This window comes from Diceros bicornis, chromosome 14 (assembly GCF_020826845.1).
Source record: "Diceros bicornis minor isolate mBicDic1 chromosome 14, mDicBic1.mat.cur, whole genome shotgun sequence".
NCBI lineage: Eukaryota > Metazoa > Chordata > Mammalia > Perissodactyla > Rhinocerotidae > Diceros > Diceros bicornis.
Genome location: NC_080753.1, coordinates 26,506,587 through 26,512,865, shown reverse-complemented (window position 1 = coordinate 26,512,865; position 6,279 = coordinate 26,506,587).

The window sequence follows — 6,279 nt, the reverse complement described above, 5'->3', positions numbered from 1 at the left end:
TTTATAATAGTGGGAGAAAAGAATTCATATTTTTGGAGATATTCTTCTCTGATATTAGTGGCATTAAAAAGGAGTCTGGGGGCCGGCCCAGTGGCATAGTGGTTAAGTTCGTGCACTCTGCTTTGCAGCCTGGGGTTCACAGGTTCGGATCCTGGGCACGGACCTATGCACCGCTTATCAAGCCATGCTGTGGCAAGTGTTCCACATATAAAGTAGAGGAAGAGGGGCACAGATGTTAGCCCAGGGCCAATCTTCCTCAGCAAAAAGAAGATGATTGGCAACAGATGTTAGCTCAGGGCTAATCTTCCTCACCAAAAAAAGAAGAAAAAAACAAAAAACGGAGTCTGTACAACAGCACTTCTCAAACTTTATTGTGCACACAAATCACTTGGGGATCCTTTGAAAATAAAGATTCTGATTCAGTAGGTCTGCAGTGAAGCCTGAAAGTCTTAATTTTTCTTTCTCAAGTGATGCTGCTGCTGCTGCTGGTATAGGGACCACCATTGGAGTAGTGAAGCTGTTCAAAATACTGGTAAGATGACTACACTACATTGGTTTTCAATATTGACTAGGACTTTCTTAAATAAACACAGGGTGGGGCCAGCCCTGTGGCTTAGCAGTTAAGTGCGCGCCCTCCGCTACTGGTGGCCCGGGTTCGGATCCCGGGCGCACATCAACGCACCACTTCTCTGGCCATGCTGAGGCTGCGTCCCACATACAGCAACTAGAAGGATGTGCAACTATGACATACAACTATCTACTGGGGCTTTGGGGAAAAAAAATAGGAAGAGGATTGGCAATGGATGTTAGCTCAGAGCCGGTCTTCCTCAGCAAAAAAAAAAAGAGGAGGATTAGCATGGATGTTAGCTCAGGGCTGATCTTCCTCACAAAATAAATAAATAAATAAAATAAACACAGGGTGATGCTCATGTCCAAATTGTACTATAGATTTATGGTACAGTTTTAGACTAATTTAAAATACAAAACGAATATAAGCATCAAAGAAAGTTCATTCGGAATCAGTCAGCTAAGAGCAGGCAGTGTGAATAAAGATAATGCTGTCTAATTTCCTTCATGGGTTATCACGTACCTGTTTCAGTTTTTAAAACCTAATTAAACATTATCTATAAATGTTTAAAGAAATTTGAATGTCACTGAATTGAACTTGCTTATTTAGAATTTTAAGTCTTTTTAACCATGTAAAGAGTTTTAAATAACTTAATATAAAAGCACCTTCTAATCTTTAATATGTTACCCTTCTAAATAGAAGTTTGGGTAGCAGACAAAAACATATTGTTAAAATACTTCACTTTATTCAAAAGGTGAGAAAAGTAAATGTTAGCAAATTAAGCAATATTTCCGGGCAGGCCCCGTGGCTTAGCGGTTAGGTGCGCGCGCTCCGCTTCTGGCGGCCCGGGGTCGGATCCCGGCGCCACTGCCGCACTGCTTCTCTGGCCACGCTGAGGCTGCATCCCACATACAGCAACTAGAAGGATGTGCAGCTATGACATACAACTATCTACTGGGGCTTTGGGGGAAAAAATAAATAAAATTATAAGCAATATTTCCTATTTATTTTTCCAGATTATAAAAGTGATACTTGCTCATTTTAAAGAAATTGAATATAGAAAAATATAATGAATGAAATAAAATCATTGGTAATTCCAGTAGTATCACAATTTGGTACATTTCCTTCTAGTCACTTCTTTGCATGTTTGTTTCTTTTTTAAACAAAATCAACAACATAATGTACATAAGTTTGCATACTGCTTTTTTCACTTAATATCTCATGAGCATTTCCCCACATCTTTAACTGTTCTTTGAAAACACAATTTAATGGTGTTAAAATAGATAATATTCTGTCATATGTGGGTGCTATAATAGTTAACTATTTCCCCATTTTTAGACATTTGGTTCTAATTTTTTGCTATTATGAATAATGACGGAAGCAACAAATTGGATATAATTTTAAAAACTAAAATCTCTGATTTTCTAGGATACAGAATACTCAGAATATCACAATATTACGCAGTTAAAAGGATCTGAACATTTTAAAGTCTTTAACGACTCCTGAAACCTATGGCAAAATTGATGTGTCAATAGTTTGGATGAGATCTATGAAAGTGCCTATTTCATTACAACTACAGCAGTCCTAGGTGTTGGTATTTTAAAAATCTTCTATAACTTTGCTAATATTGATAGGACTCAAATCAATGCATTTACAGTAAAACCTCTCTTAACCTGTTTCCACTTCACTAATCACTGGATTAACCTGACTCAGTAAAGAATTGATGTCCTGGCAGGCTGAATAACTATCTAGTTAGCCACTCTCTTGGACACCCGGGCATTTCCACTTCCCCGATGAGTTGTGTGCTTATCAAGTCAGTTGTGTCCACTACCAACGTGTTCAAGCCAGTTATCTTTGTAATTATAAACATATAATTTAATGAAATATTATATAAAACAATAAAATGAATTTATGTAAAAGTTGAACGTTCTGAAGAACTCTCAAAGGCAAATAGCTAAAATAAATTGCTGCTGAATTAGAGGCAAAAAAATATGTAAATAAGGAAGAAAACTATGGATTCTGAACTCAGATTCCTTTGTAAATGCTTCAAGTTCACTCTCCAATTTAAAGAAACTAAAATTGGATATCTTAGAACAGTGGTTCTCAACAGGGCAGTACTGACCCCTAGGGGTTGTTCTGGAAACTTGTGGGGCATTTTTGGTTGGGTTTCACTACTGGTCTTTAGTGGACGAGGGACAGGGATGTGAGACACCCTGTAATGTCCTGCACAACTTTGGAAAGTCTCACTGAGTATTCATATAGGTAAAAAGCCTGGGGCCGGCCCCATGGCTTAGCGGTTAAGCACACGTGCTCCACTACTGACGGCCTGAGTTCGGATCCCGGGCGTGCACCGACGCACCGCTTCTCCGGCCATGCTGAGGCCGCGTCCCACATACAGCAACTAGAAGGATGTGCAACTATGACATACAACTATCTACTGGGACTTTGGGGAAGGAAAAAAAAAAAAGGAGGAGGAGGACTGGCAATAGATGTTAGCTCAGAGCCGGTCTTCCTCAGCAAAAAGAGGAGGATTAGCACGGATGTTAGCTCAGGGCTGATCTCCCTCACCAAAAAAAAAAAAAAGCCTGCTTTTCCCCTCAAGGAGGTGGAGCATAACTCCCCACACCTTAGGTGTGCACTTCACATATTAACTTCCTTCCAAAGGGCACAGTATAGAAAGTGGGTGAGTGGAGAATAATTTTACAGTGGAGAAACTTGACAAATACCACCTCAGCCAGGTGATCAAGGTTAACATCATCAGTGATACACCATGTTGACAGTATGTATCCTTGATAAGAAGTGACTGAGAAAGCCACTTTACCTCTGTAGTCTTCCTCCTAAAAAGGCCTAACACTAGTTTCATCATGAGAAAAAATTCAGAAAATCCCAATTGAGAAATACTCTACAAAGTATCTGACTAGTACTCCTCAAACTGTCAAAGTTATTAAAAACAAGAAAAGTCTGAAAAACTACTACATTCTAGGGGAGCCTAAGGGGACATGACTAAATGTAATGTATCCTGGATAGGACCCTGTAACAGAGAAAGGAAAGTAGGTAAAAACTAAGGAAATCTGAATAAAGTATAGATTTTAGTCAATAATAATGTATCAATATAGGTTCATTAGTGGTGACAAATGTACTATACTGATGTAAGATTTTAAAAATAAGGGAAACTGGGTATGGGGTATATGGGAACCCTCTGTACTATCTTTGCAACATTTCTTTAAATCTAAAACTATTCTAAAATTTTTTTAAAAGTTGTGAAGTACAAACTTGTAACTAGTAGATAAATAAGTCCTGGAGATATAATGTACAGCATAGTGATTACAGACAATACTATATTATAAACTTCAAAGTTGCTAAGAGACTAAATCTTAATTGTTCCCACCACAAAAAAAGAAATGATAATTATGTGACACGATAGAGGTGTCAGCTAACACTATGATGGTAATCTTGTAATATATATCTAATCAACACACTGTACATCTTCAACTTACACAATGTTATATGTCAATTATATTTCAAAAAAATTTATAAAGCCTTTTTATTATCTGAGCCTAGAACTTCTATTTTACTTATTTGTATATATAATTTTAATATTCAGTAGGGACAAAACTATCCTATAAACAGAAGGAATATTACTCTTTTATCCAAAACTTCAACAAGGATCACCATTTTGGAAAATGATGTTTCCAACAGTAACATTCATGTTCTTTGAGTGACCAATAAAACACACCTGTTATCAGTATGCACTTAAAATTAACATTATAGCTCTTCATGAATCATGAATTCAGTTTTTATTTTAAAATATCAAATAGTGTTAACTATACTCTGCTGAACAGTTTTACTTCTTCCATAGTTAAGAGCAAGCACCTGACTCCTCCATTGTTTTCAGTGCAGTAGGCTCTGGCATTTACATATTGAAATGCATAATCTTATTACAAATTGATTTCATTTCTCCTTTATATTACAATAAAGGCATTGAATTGACCCTTTTTGAAACTGTTTATATAGGTGAGCTACATATGAATTTCATTTTAGGATAGTGGCTGTGATAGATGTTATAAATATTCCCATGTTATAATAGAAAGAGTCTGCTAACTCTGATATGGTTGAGAACCACAATCTTAGACCAAGCTCTCTGAGGGCAGGAAATGTCTTATGATTTCTTACAGCACCCGGCACCAACTAGGCTCTCAATATTTAATTTCACCCTGCTGCAGTTTCTGTTTATGCCTGCTCAGAAGCCCTTGCTTGCTACTCCATTCTGGCAGTCTTGGTTTTGATCCAGCCGTCCACCCTCATGCAGGCAACTTGGGGAAATAAGATCATCTAAGTCAGAGTGGTCTCACTCCCTTTGCCAGTGATTAGAGACAGGCAAGTGACCCAGTTCTGGTCGAGACATGAGGGGAATTCTGCTGAGGAGCTTGGGGAAAGGTTTTATACCCATTAAAGAGACACAAGGAACAAAAGGTTATTTTCTTTCACTGGACACTGTTGGTGTATACATGACACATGGAATCACCATAGGCATCTTTGATCATGAATATTATTAGCCCAAAAGAAAACACTGAGAATGACAAGTTGGGAAAGATGGAAGGAAACAGAGGTTCTTGCTATCTCTGAACCCTCTATCAACCCATTTCAGAAAACTCAGAAGTGCTTGTTACATCTGATAGCGTTGGATCATTTCTTATCGTCAGCAGCAAGCATCCTTACTGATATAACCCTCTTCACAAGTAGTTGTGTTGCTAAGGAATATTATATACCCTGTATGCAATCCTGGTCAGAATGCTGTATAGGGAAGCCACAAGTGATTCTCTCTCAGCCATCAGCTCCTAATTCCAACCACCTGTATTATAACTGAGTCCCAGGCTTAGCTGTGCAGGGCTCATGGGAGAGTGAATCATTTTACATCGACAGCAAGCTACACGGTATTGCTGTCCAATCGTGGAAAACAAGAAAACTTCTTGTGCTCTTCTTCACCCTTTTATATCACCACTTCTCAGGGAAGTTAATTTGGAAGTAAGTGAATTGTCCTAATCCCTAGCAAAGCCTGGTGATACAATATGTATTTCTTCAATGCATAAAGGGATGAATTTAAGGAATAAGCAAGGGCTGTCTTGTGGCAAATTTTACTTAGCAAGAAGAGAAGGCTTCTTTCCATGGAAATAAGGTCTAAGTGACTGAATTTATGAATCTAATAACCATCCCCTTTGACAATTCTAGTACCCAACATGTGAAGTTGGTCTTTATTGGTTCCCACAACTCACCTTTTGATATTTGGCCTTTCTTCTCTGCACTTTTTCTACCACAATCCTTTATTCCTTATTTACTTTCTTCTTCCCACCTTTCCCTTATCCATAGAAATTATCTGCTTTGCAGGGTGTACAGAATTACAACTATTCCCAGTTCAGAATGAGCCTGCAAGCCCCTTCAAATCCTTACACTACTCCCTTAGGGCAGCCTTATTTGTTGTTAAGAAAGAACATGCTGGATGGAAGTTTACAAATTAAACATAGTCTTACTTAAAATTTTACTTTATTTCAGTCTGTAAGTACTGCTATTTGTTTGAATTGCTCACATGAATCCATTCCATCCAAAAATGTAAAGTGCTTCTAGCAGTATAAGCACAGTCTGCATGGCCTACCCAAAGGTCTTTCACTAGAGTCTATAGAAAATCTAACTGTAGTTAAACCACAAACTGGATA